This window comes from Oncorhynchus mykiss, chromosome 21 (assembly GCF_013265735.2).
Source record: "Oncorhynchus mykiss isolate Arlee chromosome 21, USDA_OmykA_1.1, whole genome shotgun sequence".
Classification (NCBI taxonomy): Eukaryota; Metazoa; Chordata; class Actinopteri; order Salmoniformes; family Salmonidae; genus Oncorhynchus; species Oncorhynchus mykiss.
The window spans coordinates 20,054,297-20,071,974 of NC_048585.1; the positions used below are offsets into that span (position 1 = coordinate 20,054,297).

The window sequence follows — 17,678 nt, forward strand, 5'->3', positions numbered from 1 at the left end:
TCGTAGTGAAGGGAAGAGCAGAAAACAGAGGGGGGTGGAAGGTGGAACACCGACTGCAGTCAGAGTCCAGGGATGATCTCACCCGCTCTCCCTCTGGCACTGATAATGGCAGGGAGAGCACTTCACCTTTTCTGCCATCATCAGCTCAATCCTCTGAGTGTGTTTCTGTGTATGTGAAGAGACCACTCCGCTACTCTACCATTCAACTGCTACAGTGGCCATAAGCTGACCTGTGTGTGTAATGTTTGTATCTCCTCTTCCACAGTATACTGGAGCATTGGCAAAAAAATTCATGTTTTTGTGCGTGACAATCAATAGGCATTAAACAGCAGAGTTCACGGATGATGGCAAGAGCTCATCGGCATCTCTGCTATTCTGAAGGATGGGGCGATCAGCGATCACTACTGATCACTACTGATCAGCCCCCCCCCCCCCCCCCCCCCCAAACACACACACACACACACACACACACCTCAACCTGTTTCTATACTTAATTCATTGTTCCTAAACCACACACACTCGGGCTTGGACAAAGGGGTTTCATCCTACGTACGCAGAGGGACAGGTGATACTTAGTCAACTCCCTCCATTCAGGATTTCTAAATAATCCTCAAATTCATAGAACTTCAGAATTTCATTGGGATAAAAGCGATTCTAAAGATTGAGAAGAGTAGTGTTGTGTAGGGAGGGAGAGAGAGCGAGACAAGTAAAGAAAAAGGTGGGCAGAGTAGGAGAGAGAGAAAGAGTGGGTTAGAAAAGGGGGGGGGATGTAGAGGGGGTAGAATGAGGGGAGGAGAGAACGAGGGGAGTAGGGGAAGGGAGGGAGCGAGACGTAAGGCAGAGAGAGTGGAGGAGCGAGTCAGAGAGAAGGAGGGAAGAGAGGAAACAGCTCCTCTCCTGTTAAAGGATGTCAAGTCTTCAGCTGAGAGCTGTTGAGGAGCACTGATCCATCCATCCTTCCTGCTCGTCTAGATGAATCTCACCACTGCGACTCCACAGCCTCTGCACAGCCTTGTAGGTATGTACCGAGGTACCCCTCTGCTGTACTCTCTCCGCTCTACTCTCTCCCCTCTACTCTCTCCCCTCTACTCTCTCCGCTCTACTCTCTCCCCTCTACTCTCTCCCCTATACTCTCTCCCCTATACTCTCTCCTCTCTACTCTCTCCTCTCTACTCTCTCCCCTCTACTCTCTCCTCTCTACTCTCTCCTCTCTACTCTCTCCCCTCTACTCTCTCCGCTCTACTCTCTCCTCTCTACTCTCACCCCTCTACTCTCTCCGCTCTACTCTCTCCGCTCTACTCTCTCCGCTCTACTCTCTCTGCTCTATTATCTCTGCTCTACTCTCTCTGCTCTATTCTCTCCGCTGTACTCTCTCTGCTCTACACTCTCTGCAGTGTTCCCACCATGTCCCTCAGCTGTCCTGACTGCCTACACTTAGCTCAGATCAGACTGGCTCTTGTGTGCTTAGCTCTATAGCAAGGGAGTGACAAACTCTACAGAGTACAAAGCAGGCTAGTCAATGGAAGGTTGGAGGAATGTGTGTGTGTGTGTGTGTGTGTGTGTGTGTGTGTGTGTGTGTGTGTGTGTGTGTGTGTGTGTGTAGGAAAGAGAAGGTGCTTTATGCAACCTGGAGTATTGTGCAACTAGTATGTCTACATCTGCATGAACCTACAAAATGTGCTGTTGATATTGACCCAAGTGAAGAAACTGTGGATGTGTGTGTGTTTGTCCGCGTGTGCAAGTGTGTCATAAAGGGAAGTTTGCCAGGTGCGCTTTTTTAGGAGACAATATGAGTCGGCTAATAAAAGAGAGCAGATTGTATGTACTTTCTGCATTACCTCAACAACAAAGGAAACAGGTTTTACAGGAGGTTTACAGGAGGATTACAGTAGGTTTTGTTGGTGTCTGCATCATTTTCAGCTATTGTGTTGGGTTGCGTTCAAGAGAGACATGGTAAGTTCGAACATTGCGTCAGCGGTGTCTCTGCATCTCTAAGCCAAGAGAGAATTGATTTGACTTCTAACTGATATGCTTTCTGGTTTATAACCTGTGTGATTGTGGATATATTTTGTGTACATTTTAATACGAACAGGATGCTATATATAATATAGTAAATATATACTACTAAATAGTCGACATGGTTGTTTCCTTTGTGGTCTTAGGTAAAAAATATATTGATAGATTTCATGTATAAAGTTGGTCGAGCAGTGACAAAAACATTTGTAAGTGGGGCTATTCACATAGCTAGCTCATTGACATTAACCGTCCTCCTGCGGCCAGGTTACTATCCTTCCATGTTGTTCTACTTAAGTGTGGGTGAATTTACGTACATGTGTGCTCTATTCATCAGCTCTATTCTCTATTTGTATTCATCAGCTCCAGCTATATGTCCAAGAAAAGCCTTGTGGCGGTTTCCAAATGGACAGTACTTTGTGAAAAAAATATAATAATTGTCATAGCAGTTTGTTCAGGTTGTGGCAATATTGCAGTAGTTCAAGTTCCCATATCACAGTGAGAAATATTAAATGCAACTCTTATTTTAATATAGTCGTGATACCTTTCCATCAGTCATTATGGAAACTGTTCTACAAGCGGTCAAATAATTTGCCAACACAATCCCTCGGCCATCATAGGGCACAGTGTAATTCAGCGGGTGGACGAAACATCAAATCTCATAGTTTCCCTTTGAAATTCTACGTATTATGGATGAAAGTCTATTTTTGAAGCATTAATTCTGTGTGGGTACATGGGTTGATTCCGTGTGGTTACAGAGTTAAAACAGAAACAACTCTAAGGTTAACAGTTTAGACTTTAAGTCTGAGTGGTTAAGGTTAGGGCTATGGTTTGGGGGCAGGAATAAAACAAAATAATACAAAACAATGCCCTGTTTCTATCATCAAGTATTCTCACGGTTTGCTAGAGCATTGTGAACTGCGGTGACGCAGTGGTCGAAGCAGCGCACTCCGGCTCTGAGCATGATGAGCTTGTGCCCATTGCTGGGCGAGTGCAGAGGAAGGCAGATATCTATGCTCTCAGGACCTTTTCACATCCAAGTCTATTTCTAGTGATCAGGCTGGGACAAAAGCACCTCATTAGTCCTGTGAAGGTCATGTAAACACTGAGGAATATGTTGAATATAGCTGTACGGAAAGAAATCCATACACATATTTGAAGTTCAGAAGAGAGACAAGAGCACTGAAGTGCCTTGGGAGAGTATTATATATATGGTGCTATAAAGGACTTATCATACAAGTTACTGTTTGAACGTAATGAGAAACTAATTCTACATCTAATTCTTTAAGAGGTACACTAAAACAGTGGAAAGTTTAATATACATATATAGGACTTTGTGTCATTTTGTATCAGGCTCACATTTGGCTTATGTTTGTGTGAGTGTTTATAACAAGTTTGCATTTAGGTATGTGCTTGTAGTCTGTGTGTATGTGTGTGTGTGTATTTAGGTATGTGCATGTAGTCTGTGTGCATGTGTGTGTGCGTATTTAGGTGTGTGTTTGTAGTCTGTGTGTGTGTGTGTGTGTGTGTGTATTTAGGTATGTGCATGTAGTCTGTGTGCATGTGTGTGTGTGTATTTAGGTGTGTGTTTGTAGTCTGTGTGTATGTGTGTGTGTGTGTGTGTGTATTTAGGTATGTGTTTGCTCAATCTGTTACGTCTGTTTCACTGCCCGTCTCTCGTAATGTGATCGTGGGTAACTGTGGGTCCCTTGAGAAAGGTTTTCCTCGCTCTCTGTAGACAGCTCTCTTCATTAGCGCCAGTAGGAAGTGGCTAACGTTATTCTGAAGATTGGCTGTATCGATCTCCAACCTCTCCCTCTGGGAGCAATGGACGATGCAGCTGCTGATCTGAATGCAGCTTTTCAGTCATTCTCGATTTAACATCTTAACAAACCAAGTGTCATATATCGTATTAATGAGTTAAGATGCTTTTAACACACTGATCAGTTGGTAAGTTTAAAGAGTAGGACTGGGGTAGGGAGAGATTATCCTAGACATGTATTTAGGGATAACTTCCACCTGGGGTGTATTCCTCAGAGCTGATCCTAGGTCTGTATTTAGGGATAACTTCCACCTGGGGTGTATTCCTCAGAGCTGATCCTAGGTCTGTACTTAGGGTTAACTTCCAGCTGGGGTGTATTTCTCAGAGCTGACTCTTTCTTATCTCCTGTCGTTCTCTGGGGGATCATCCCTGGAGGGTTGCCCATGATTCACTGTACCATCTCTAGAAAAACGAGATGGTTCCTAGCAGGCTGTATTATAGACCGAAAAGAAAGAGTGTGGTCAACACAGTATTCAATTTTTTTGTAAACCTTGTATACTACTGTAGCCCCACCTTCCCCCGCCTTATTTGTCCAACTCATGAGATCATCAGATTTACTCATGCTACTTGGGACAGGCCTGCACACCCAGTAGCTCTTCAGGACTTGTCATATGGAGAAACTCACCACATCGTAGAACCCACCTGGGTGATGCATGACAGCCATTTTGTGCCAGAACTCTCACCACATATCCATTGTCACAGTGAAGTGGTTATGCTAATTTGACACTGGGAACCAAGCTACATGGCCACGATGGAGTGAGGGGCCAGGTTTGGAATTGAACCAGGACACGGATTAACAACAGTCTGCGATAAGAGCGTTGTTAAGAACATACACTTATCTTGTTTTCCATGAGCATTTCCACTCATAGATAAAAATACACTTAGTACTACCAGCATGGTTACCATAGCACTGTTGCAATGCTCTCTTTTTGAATAGGTCAGATGTGTTTAACAGCTCTCTGCTTTGCATCTGAGTGAATGGGACTGTGCAGTCAATATTACATGGGTGACCACAATTTGGTGAGCACTCCCTGTGAAAGATACATTTTGACATGCGAAGCACACTCAAGGTGCTATCAGAAACAATGAAAGAGACATTTTGCATCGAGACCCGTGATTTGTCCTTTGATTTCTCTTGAGAATGTAAGACATTCATCTAACTTCACATACAAGGCTGAAAATGGTGCATCGTATTACTTTGGCAAGCGAGGCCCAGGGGAAATAATTAGCTTATTCAATTATATGATCATGAATTGAAAATTTGATTAACTAACTAGACTTACTGAGGTTATTTGGTCACTGGAACAAAATCCGCAGGGGGTGTTCTCATAAAGTGTTCTCATACTGTAGGTTGTTTTCATTGGGTGTTCTCATAGGGTGTTCTCACAGGGTGTTCTCACAGGGTGTTCTCATAGGGTGTTCTCATAGGATGTTCTCACAGGGTGTTCTCACAGGGTGTTCTCATAGGATGTTCTCATAGGATGTTCTCATAGAATGTTCTCACAGGGTGTTCTCACAGGGTGTTCTCACAGGGTGTTCTCATAGGGTGTTCTCATAGGATGTTCTCATAGGGTGTTCTAAACTAAAACCTTGATTTGTTTCTAGGCTTGTCAAATTAGATTGACCTCTTATTTCTGTTCAGTCAGTGTGAAGCAATTCCAACCAACACCACAACCGATGGTAGAACAATGGGAAATATGTGTTTCTATGTACATAGTCCATAACAATAATTTGCCAATGTGTATGTTATGAGATATCACACAAGATATAAAGAGAGCATGAGAACGTACTGAGTATAAAATAAAATGGAGTCATGCAGAGGCTACAGTTAGTGAGGTTTACAGGTTTATAAATGTCTGATAGTGGGTTATATTGATTACACCCTTTGGCCTGGATAATGTCATTCTAATGCACTGTAATAACTGACTGCATTGATATTACTAATTTGCCTGATTTCCAGATTGTATTTGACAATAAACCTTCATTTAATAGGATTATAATAGATGTATTATTTCAATCTTCATGTTTTTTTTTGTAGATGTCGTCATCATAGTTTGGGTTGGTTGGAATTACAAATTAAGTCAGAGACCTATTTTAACTCTAGGTTTAAATTTGTGCAAAATTGACTGCAATAGAGCGCAATAGTAATGGCGTCTTTTTGTAGGCACCAACTCTAACTGTAGGCATGACTTGTTGGTCAAAGCCTGGGGAAATGAATGGAGTTTTTCTAGGGTTTTTGGATAAACACTGAAAATAAGGTTTGTGGTAAACACAGGCTTAAGAGATCTTATACGTTTTTGTTCTATGAGATAATCTTCATCAGCTAAAGTCACAGATTTTTTTTGTATTTTTGTAATAAAAAAAATCACATAAAGGCTTCATAATTCATAAAGGTCATGTTAACTGACTGATATTATCTCATAGAACAAAACGTAAAAGATCTCCTAAGCCTGTGTTTACCACAGACCTTTTTTTTTACGTTTATCGCAAAACCTTATTCTTTACTCATTAATTTCCCCCATAGGATTGGCTGAACGAACCTGAGGTTACTTACTCTCTATTGAGAGTTAAAATAACCAATCACTGCAAATAAAAATGTACATTTACTCACTCAAACCAATTAATGTTCAAATAAGCCAACTTCTTCCTATTTTTATTTAATTTAATTGCTAGATATTACGAAATTGAAAGGGCATAAAGAAGTAAGTGAAATATAATATAATATATTTAGATGTGGATCTGAATAATATCACTGATAGTAACTAAACCGAAATGATTTACGAGCAACTAGTTTTCCTGCTTTTTCTTTACTGTGTTTAAATACAGCAATGACCCCACGCAACTACGGTAATTCGTTACCGTAAAAACTTGTTGATTAGTTTGTTGTGACAATATGATGGAAGAGTAAATTAACAAGGCACTTGTCACAGCTGTACTGTTTCTATTACTATGTTTGGCATAGTGGGGTGTCTACATAGAGGTTGTTCACTTGTGTTTGATGTTTCATCACAGACTCAATGTACTTCATGCGGAGCTGTGCATGCCCGCGGGTGGGACTGAACGTATGTGTTCGTATGTGTTTCGTATGTGTTTTGTATGTGTTTTATATGTGTGTGGGGGTGCTGCAGAGAGCGAGAGAGTGTTTGGAGATCAATGTGAGCAGCTGTTCTCTCCTCACTTCAAACGCCGCCTGTGTTGTTGGTGCGGCTGGGCTTCCGACAGCCTTCGCAGGGGGATCAAAGGGTAACGAGACAGGCAGCGCACACACGCCCGACAGCCCCATGAATATTGATACGGCTCGGGAGAGAGATGGAGGCAATGTCTTCAATCGCTCATCAACCTCCACCGATGAACAGGAGGGGGGGGGGGGGGGGGGGGGGGGGGGGTCGTGGATAGGTGGGTAGGGGGTGGTGGTGGGGGCTGAGGTATGGGACAACATCTGCGAATAGCTCCATTTGGCCGACAGACTGACACACCCTTAACTTGGGCAGTCGAGTTAATTGAGGTGAGGGATATATTAATTCTGCCTTCCTGTTTACCCTTTAAAATGGAGTCTTCTTATCTGTCCTATGTGACATCCATTCTAACACAGAAAATTACAGTTTGATTACCCAGACTCCTCCAGGGCAGGTACTTTAACCTCAGCTGTGTTGCATATTAGCCTTATTAAATGGCAGACAGACAGACACTGGAGGGTGGACAGGCGTGGAGGTGGGGAGACTGGTGTGAGCATCAGGCTAAGCCCCACTGGAGGCAGGTCGTTTGTGGGGGCGACTGTGGTGGATGGGGGTGCCTCAATCTTGATACTACGGTCGTAAATCAAGCTACCTCTCCGGGGCTGTTATCGTCAGTCTCAGGCCCCAGGATGGCTTGTTCTGTGGACCTCGACCGAGGGCGAGGCGGATGCGGCGGTTGTCACAGTGGTTATCGATCGTGTGGGATGAGTGTTGCCATGGGATTCCTGTCCTGGCTCAGTCACTGACATATCTCCTATCTAGAGCCAAGTCGACACAGTCTAATGCAAAGACACAAATACAATACAGACACGGGTCCGAGTGCTCACTCAGTTTAATTACGACATCAATCAAACATCAACCAAACACTTTTTTGACTTAATTAACTGAACTTAACTTGATAGCCCAAGTTGGCCAAAATATATTTTAGCAGAATTGACAGTGATGTTAGACCACCAGGATTTGGAATATTTTGTAGTTATTTGCGAGTCGAGGAGTTGAGAGGGAACCTCCCAGATGGTTGAGGTGACTTGGATTGCCTGCGTTGGTATCAAGTGAAACATCAACTCGATCAAGCCGAAATGAACTCAAACAAAGTCCCCCTCTTCAACAGCCATTTAACCCATCACCCTGTTAGGCATCATCAGAACCTCCTCGTTCTTTGTTCTCCAGCAGTTCAGGAGCATCCCCTCATGTTGGGTATCTCTGACTGACAGAATAGTTTCTGAGACTCTACCTTTAGTGCTGACAAGAGCTTTGCCACTCGGGGAGGCAGACCCTGAGAGCGCTAGAAAGCAATTTCCCTCTAATCAGGTTCACTACAAAGCCCTCACATCCAACCACCCTGGTATACCGCCATTGTTGCCGCTGTTCTATTCCTCTAGGCTCGTATTGTTTTTTTAATGAGCGTTGCGTGGTGCAGACTGTCGATTGAAGTTATCAGAGTTTTTTTTCTCCCACTGCCTTTATGTTCACAGTTCTTTGAAGATGGGGATTAATGCCGGTGATTGACTTCATATAAAAACCGTGTTTCGCACGATAGCGAGACCCCAGCAAGTCTTATCAAAATGACACACTGTTGAAGTCAATCGCTACATTGATGCACTTCATAGCAGAATATATTCCTGTTGTTGTTCGTCTCTGGGCTGTGGTGTTGACAGAGCACCACCTGACACTCTTGGAAACAAAAGTGCTATCTAGAACCTAAAAGAGTTATTCAGGTGTCCCTATAGCAGAACCCTTTAAATTACCTTTTTTGGTTCTAGACAGAACCTTTTTGGTTCTGGGACAGGTATAACCCTTTTGGGTTCCATGTAGAACCCAAAAGGGTTCTCCTATGGGGACAGCCGAAGAACCCATTAGGAACCCTTTTTTTTAAGAGTACCACTGAGCCAGTGTCAAGTTGGTTTTAGGTTTGATGTTGAAGACCTCTATTGGTCATGTCATAAAAAAATGAGAAAGTGAAGAGAGAGAGAGAGCGTGAAGTTAATCCGTCATTAATGTATTCTTTATGATTGTCCTTCAGGTGGAGGAGATGAGGAGCTGCTCTGTGCCATGAAGACGAAGGTGAAAGTGTTCTCCTGCCCCAGGCTGAGTGGAGTGCACTGCATACAAAGGTGTGCCATTCTCCCTCCTGTCAAATATCCTCATCTCGTTGATGACTAGCTTCAGCCAGGATCGTAGGGTGTCATTGTGATGACTCCAGCTGATGTATTACACAACTACTACTGTTGGGCCTTTAACACTCCATTAAGGTGTGTGACTGACATGTTCCCATGTTCCCAGGGTTATCTGTGATCACCTGTTGGTCTGGGTTAGAGTGCATTACTGGGATGCCTCCTTTCCGTGGGTGGGATGTCACCACTTGTTCCATGCTGTATTGTTTTGCACTTCCTTCCCCCCTGTTGCTCATTGGCCAGACTGCACTGCTAGTGTAAAATGTCACCCGTAGTGTGTTATTGAGGCAGCCGTTGGCTAAGTCACACTGTGATAATTACCAAACCATTGCAGCAGTAGACATCACAAGACAGTGCTCTGATTCCCTGGCAGACGGCTGGAGGAGCTTCACTTAGTGCTCCCTATGGTGCTCCCTCTCCTCATCTGCATGGGTTTCAGACCTTTTCTCTCTCTCTCTCGCTCTCTCTTCCCTCGTCTTCAGTAGTGCTAGTTGCTCTCTACGATCGACAGGCTCGCCGACCCATTCTCGGTTTGTGTCGCAAATGTTAATTAAACCCTCTAATTAGCTTTCTTCGCTAAAAGGGTGAATTAAATCAGACCCGGAATGGCAAATGATTCCTGGCATTAGCATAATTGTGTTTTTGAAGTGTAAAGATCTAGGCATTAGGATGCCGGCAGCAGGCATTGTGCAGTGATTTGTTGTGTTTGTGCTGAGGCCCCAGGGGATTGTGGGATGGCTAAGTGACACGGGTACGGTGCACTCTGACCCTGCAGTGGTCTTTAACGAGACCTGTTCCAAGACCTGTGTGTGTTTGTGTGTGTGTGTGCGCTCTACAGTAGGTGACTAAAGCCCCAAAAACATATACCGCACTGCAGGTTTACAAAAAATGTTTGTCAAGGTGTATTGTTAGGACTGATGTTGTTTTGCCTCAATATCCAATGACATTGTTGGTGGACAGCTTGCAGGGTACGTTGTCTGAATGCAGTCAACACCCCTTATATAGCATAAACATTCTAAGTGAACTTGCACTGTGGTTTGCATCCACCTGGTAATTGATTGTTGTGTGCTTGAAAGAGGACGTGAAGTAGCAAGAAACCAACAGTGGGGAGAGAAATAGAGAAATTGGTTTGTGAATAACGATCAGTGTGTGTGTGTGTGTGTGAGTGTCACAGGAGGTTGACTTAATTGGGAAGGATGGGCTCGTGGTAATGGCTGGAGCGGAAGTGGTGGAATGGCATCAAATACATTAAACACATTGGTTTCCATGTGTTTGATGCCATTCCATTCACTCCATTCCAGCCATTATTATGAGCCGTCCTCCTTTCAGCAGCCTCCTGTGGTGTGTGTGTGTGTGTGTGTGTGTGTGTGTGTGTGTGTGTGTGTGTGTAAGCAACACAAGACTGGCTTCTCTGCTCTTTTTGGAATCCTGACATTCATTTGGTCGGTGTTCCCCACTGTTAGATTGATGGCAGGAGTGCTCTAACAACAGAGAAACCAAGGGCAACGCCACAGAGCTGCAACTCCACTCTGAGAAAAGCAAACAGCACAGGACAGAGACTGAGAAAAGGTCAGAGAGGTCCAATAAAGACGACAGATGGAGAAAGTCGGCTGAGACGATAGAGAAGATTGGAGTGCAAAGACAAAAATGGAATCAAAGAACTAAACGAGCTGAAACGCAACATACAGTACATGGAAATGCAGAAACATATGAACAAACAGGAACACGTTCATGTCCAAATCCATTCGCACCACTGACATTATGAGCATCGTAACAGCTGACCTGTATGACAACAAGACTCCTCTAACACATGAACGCCCACACACATAATACACGGTGTCTTCAGAAAGTATTCAACCCCCTTGACTTTTCCACGTTGTGTTGTGGTGAGAGACTATAAAAAAAAAGGTTTCCAGTACTTCAGTGGAACGTGAAGGAAATCACACTGCAAACTATCACCCTCATGCACTTAAGGAGATCACGAATATCATGGACACATTGGAACTAATGGTTATACTGTACGGAGGTTGAACGACCCTGACCTAGTCAGATATACAGTACTTTCAGAAAGTATTCACACCCCTTCACTTTTTCCACATTTTGTTGTGTTACAGCCTGAATTTAAATTGAGATGTTTCATCACTGGTCCACACGCAATACCTTGTAATTTCAAAGTGTAATTATGTTTTTCAAAATGTTTACAAATTCGTAAAAAATTCAAAGCTGAAGTGTCTTCAGTCAATAAGTATTAAACCCCTGTGTTATGGCAAGCCTAAATAAGTTCAGGAGTAACAATTGGCTTAACAAGTCACATAATAAGTTGCATGGACTCATTCTGTGAGCAATAATAGTGTTTAACATGATTTTTTAATGACTACCTCATCTCTGTACCCCACACATACAATTATCTATAAGTTACCTCATTCGAGCAGTGAATTTCAAGAACAGATTCAACCACAAAGACCAGGGAGGTCTTCCAATGCCTCACAAAGAAGGGCACCTATTGGTAGATGGCAACAACAACAAAAAGCAGACGTTGAATATCCTTGATCCTGGGTTTATCAATGCACCCAGTCACTACAAAGATACAGGTGTCCTTCCTAATTCAGTTGCCAGAGAGGAAGGAAACCCCTCAGGGATTTCACCATGAGGCCAATGGTGACTTTAAAATAGAAACAATGGCTGTGAAAGGAGAAAACTGAGGATGGATCAACAACATTATAGTTACTCCACAATACTAACCTAATTGACATACTGAAAAGAAGGAAGCCTTTACAGAATAAAACATATTCCAAAACATGCATCATGTTTGCAATAAGGCACTAAAGTAAAACTGTATAAAATGTGGCAAAGATATGAACTTTCTGTCCTGAATACAAAGTGTTAGGTTTGGGGTAAATCCAACACAACACATCACTGAGTACCACTCATCATATATTTTTTTGATGGCTGCATCATGTTATGGGTATGCTTGTCATCGGCAAGGACTAGGATCTGTTTTTATGATAAAAATAAATGGAATAGAGCTAAGCACAGGCAAAATTCTAGAGGAAAACCTGGTTCAGTCTGCTTTTCCCCAGACAGGACAATAACCTAAAACACAAGGGCAAATATACACTGATTGCTTACCAAGACAACATTGAATGTTGCTGAGTGGCCTAGTTACAGTTTTGACTTAAATTGGTATTCAAAGCTGTCTAGCATTGATCAACAACCAGCTTGACAGAGCTTGAAGAAAAGATTCATGTGCAAATATTGCACTATCCAGGTGTGCAAAGCCCTGAGACTTAGAGACTTACTCAGAAAGACTCACAACTGTAATCGCTGCCAAAGGCGTTTCTTACATGTACAGTACTGACTCAGGGGGTTGAATACTCATCTAATCAAGATACAGTATATTAGTTTTATTTTTCATTCCACTTTGACGTTAGTGACAAATAAATGACAACTAAATCTATTATAATCCCACATTGTAACACAACAAAATGTGGAAAAAGTAAAGAGGTTTCTGACATTTTCTCACTACACACACACACACACACACATACACACATACACACACACACACACGCACAACACACACACACACGCACAACACACGCAAGCATACATCTCCCCGAGGCCTGATTGAGTGTGAGTGTCTGCACTGCTGGTCAAGGTCAGCTGATAATGGGAGTGATTGAGAACGGGAGCAACAGTCTCAGGTAATGAGATTTACGACCCTGAGCCCCCCTCCACCTCCCCATGTCCACCCTCCACCTCCCCCTGTCCACCCTCCTCTCCCACTAACATGATTTATGGCTCTAATAGAAGTCTACGCTCCCCAGATAGAGGCTTCACTGCACACATTACCACTGAGCGAAACTCATCCTTCCACAATGTGTGGGTGACCAGAGAAACAACTCTACCAGAGGCAGAACTAGGTAAGAGCTGGAGAGGTGCTATAGCCAAAGCCACACTGCGTAGCCTCTCTACCTTATGTTAACTACCAGTATACCACACAGGAAGAGCTTGCCACCAGGATACTACACAAGTAGAACACCGATGTTGACATTTGCAATATCCCAAGTGTTTGGTGACCACACAATGTCAGCACATCTCGAGTTTGCTTTTAGAGTGTATACTGTAGCATACATAGTCATAACTTACCAACGGCATACTGCTGTTACTGCCAGGCTATACCAGATCGCATCAGACATCAAAAGGTCGTGTCCAGATTTATCTAAACATTGACGCACATTCTAGTTTGTTACTTTTAAAAATTTCATACACATAAAATAGTACATTCTTTGTCTATTCTGATTTTGTTAACAGAGGATTCTAGAAACCAAACAACAGCGAAAAAGTCAGATAGCATCCCACTAGTTTTAATGCTAATATTTGCTGTGGCTCAAAACACCAACTGTACGTGTTCAAAATGAAGGTGAGTGGGATTTGGCTTCTTGTTCTGTTGTTTGCACTGAGCCGGTCTCCCGGGCTCGTTGTTTTAACGTAGGAAATGAGACCCTGTTATAAGCTCCTCTAAGCCGAGGTTGGCAGTTATTGACGTGCCTTGTCCTTGGCTGGAGGTATATTTTGTTGATTTTCCCTCTGCCAATCAGAAAAGTCGCAAGTAGCAGTCACTTTGAACAGCCTGTTAATCTATAATCTCATATCACTACACCCTGGCAGGGAGTGGGTGGAGGGGACACTGCATCGAAAGCACACAATAGCTGATGGTGTAGCGTAGCCTATGACTGTTGATGTTATGTGAGATGTGGTGACTGTTGATGTCAAGAGAGATGTGGTGACTGTTGATGTTATGTGAGATGTGGTGACTGTTGATGTTATGTGAGATGTGGTGACTGTTGATGTTATGTGAGATGTGGTGACTGTTGATGTTATGTGAGATGTGGTGACTGTTGATGTTATGTGAGATGTGGTGACTGTTGATGTTATGTGAGATGTGGTGACTGTTGATGTTATGTGAGATGTGGTGATTGTTGATGTTAAGGGAGATGTGGTGACTGTTGATGTTATGTGAGATGTGGTGACTGTTGATGTTATGTGAGATGTGGTGACTGTTGATGTTATGTGAGATGTGGTGACTGTTGAAGTTAAGTGAGATGTGGTGACTGTTGATGTTATGTGAGATGTGGTGACTGTTGATGTTATGTGAGATGTGGTGACTGTTGAAGTTAAGTGAGATGTGGTGACTGTTGATGTTATGTGAGATGTGGTGACTGTTGATGTTATGTGAGATGTGGTGACTGTTGATGTTATGTGAGATGTGGTGACTGTTGATGTTATGTGAGATGTGGTGACTGTTGATGTTATGTGAGATGTGGTGACTGTTGATGTTATGTGAGATGTGGTGACTGTTGATGTTATGTGAGATGTGGTGACTGTTGATGTTATGTGAGATGTGGTGACTGTGGATGTTAAGGGAGATGTGGTGACTGTTGATGTTATGTGAGATGTGGTGACTGTTGAAGTTAAGTGAGATGTAGTGACTGTTGATGTTAAGGGAGATGTGGTGACTGTTGATGTTAAGGGAGATGTGGTGACTGTTGATGTTAAGGGAGATGTGGTGACTGTTGATGTTAAGGGAGATGTGGTGACTGTTGATGTTATGTGAGATGTGGTGACTGTTGATGTTATGTGAGATGTGGTGACTGTTGATGTTATGTGAGATGTGGTGACTGTTGATGTTATGTGAGATGTGGTGACTGTTGATGTTATGTGAGATGTGGTGACTGTTTGTTTTTTTAAATAATATGTTTATTATTTTCCAATAAAAAATCTAATAAAAAAAGACAGCAATACTAACAATGACATTCATTGTACTTGTTGAATGGGATGGTGAATTTAGAGGACAAAACAAAACTTAACTCACACATACACAAAATAAAACTAAATCCTATTAGGTGGTACATGTATCAGAAGACAGCAAATAGTCATTACAAGCAGTGTAGTTAAGCCAAAAATAAATATTGAGTGGAGTACAGCACAGAGTAGCAGCAGATCGTCAACCCAGTTATGAAGCGGGACTAGACCATTTATCCAGTATCGGCTGCCATATTTTGTAAAACATTGGACTTCTATTGGAGGTATTGTATCGAATCTTTTCCATATGTATTACATTTCCTAAATCCCGTAACCACATTTCAAAGGTAGGTACACTCTTCAATTTCCAAAATTGCAATATGAGCCTTTTGGCTAATAGAGTACAATGAGAGACAGCTTTCCCTTCCTGGTTATTCCCATCAACTGTACCAAACAGAGCGATCAATGGGTCTTGGGCTAGAACTCTATCAAAGGCTCTTAGATAAGTATTCAAAAATGAGAGCCCAGTAAACATGTAACTTAGGACATGTCCAGAATAAGTGGGTCAACCTCCCCTCATCCTGCTTGCACCTCTCACACAGTGGTGAGGTGCCCGGGAATATTTTATGCAGTTTTACTTTTGAGTAATGTAACCTGTGTATCACCTTAAACTGTACAAGGTTGTGTCTGGCATTCACTGAACTGTGGTTTATATTCCTGAGAGCTTCTACCCAGTCCTCATCTGAGATTTCTGAACCAAGTTCTTGTTCCCAAGCCCTTTTAATGGTGTCTGTGGATACCTCTATGTGGGCCTGTAGCACATCATACAGTCTAGAGACCGACCCTTTTGAATGGGGCTTGACAAGGATCAAGCTATCTAATGTAGGACTATTTGGCTTCATGCCATACTGTGGGATGTGTGTTCTTACGAAATTCCTGATTTGGAGGTATCTGAAAAAATGTGTTGTTGGCATGTTGAACTTTCCCTGTAATTGTTGAAATGAAGCTAACTGACCATCTATGTATAGATTACCAATTGTTGTGAGCCCCTTCTCCCTCCACTGTGAAAACACCACATCATCCAATGCAAGGTGGAAAGCATGATGCAGGAAAATTGGTCTGTCAATGTAAACAGTGGGTATGTTAAGAAAATACCTAATCTGTTTCCAGATCCTAAGCGTATGAATGTGGTGACTGTTGATGTTATGTGAGATGTGGTGACTGTTGATGTTATGTGAGATGTGGTGACTGTTGATTTTATGTGAGATGTGGTGACTGTTGATGTCAAGTGAGATGTGGTGACTGTTGATGTTATGTGAGATGTGGTGACTGTTGATGTTATGTGAGATGTGGTGACTGTTGATGTTATGTGAGATGTGGTGACTGTTGATGTTATGTGAGATGTGGTGACTGTTGATGTCAAGTGAGATGTGGTGACTGTTGATGTTATGTGAGATGTGGTGACTGTGGATGCTATGTGAGATGTAGTGACTGTTGATGTTATGTGAGATGTGGTGACTGTTGATGTTATGTGAGATGTGGTGACTGTTGATGTTATGTGAGATGTGGTGACTGTTGATTTTATGTGAGATGTGGTGACTGTTGATGTTATGTGAGATGTGGTGACTGTTGGTGTTATGTGAGATGTGGTGACTGTTGGTGTTATGTGAGATGTGGTGACTGATGGTGTTATGTGAGATGTGGTGACTGTTGATGTCAAGTGAGATGTGGTGACTGTTGATGTTATGTGAGATGTGGTGACTGTTGATGTTATGTGAGATGTGGTGACTGTGGATGCTATGTGAGATGTGGTGACTGTGGATGCTATGTGAGATGTGGTGACTGTTGATGTTATGTGAGATGTGGTGACTGTTGATGTTATGTGAGATGTGGTGACTGTTGATGTTATGTGAGATGTGGTGACTGTTGATGTTATGTGAGATGTGGTGACTGTTGATGTTATGTGAGATGTGGTGACTGTTGATGTTATGTGAGATGTGGTGACTGTTGATGTTATGTGAGATGTGGTGACTGTTGATGTTAAGTGAGATGTGGTGACTGTTGATGTTATGTGAGATGTGGTGACTGTTGGTGTTATGTGAGATGTGGTGACTGTTGATGTTAAGTGAGATGTGGTGACTGTTGATGTTATGTGAGATGTGGTGACTGTTGATGTTAAGTGAGATGTGGTGACTGTTGATGTTATGTGAGATGTGGAGGACTCTCACTTGGTCATCTTCTGGTATGTCAGAAGCATGTTGGTCTGTTGGTAATTTTACTGCTGACCAGACTTGGGTTTAAATACTATTTAGGCTATTTCAATTACTTTCAAAGACCTCTGGAAGTAAGTATTCAGATATTTTTATTTGAAAAGTAGTTGAATAATGGAATGTATTTGTAAATACTCAAATACACTAACTCAACTACACTCCCATGCATTTAAACCAAGTATTTTAAAAATAGTATTTTAAATAAGTCTTTGAAAATACTTTAAAATACTTCAATAGAGGTAGTGGATTCGGGTCACATTATTTGTAAATACTCAAACACACAGAAAATAAGTATTTAAATAACAAAACAAGTAGTTGAACCCAGGTCTACTGCTGACTTTTTAAGACAATTAACCAA

The 17,678-nt window shown here is 42.4% G+C and overlaps 1 long non-coding RNA gene across 1 annotated transcript in view; it reads left to right on the plus strand.

Moving 5' to 3' along the window:
* Window positions 1-869: 869 nt before the first annotated feature.
* Window positions 870-17,678, plus strand: part of LOC110499953 — a 36,949-nt gene continuing 20,140 nt past the window's right edge. The window contains exons 1-2 of the long non-coding RNA XR_005038552.1: window positions 870-1,018; window positions 9,095-9,185. This is a non-coding gene — a long non-coding RNA (uncharacterized LOC110499953). The remainder of the gene's footprint in view (window positions 1,019-9,094; window positions 9,186-17,678) is intronic.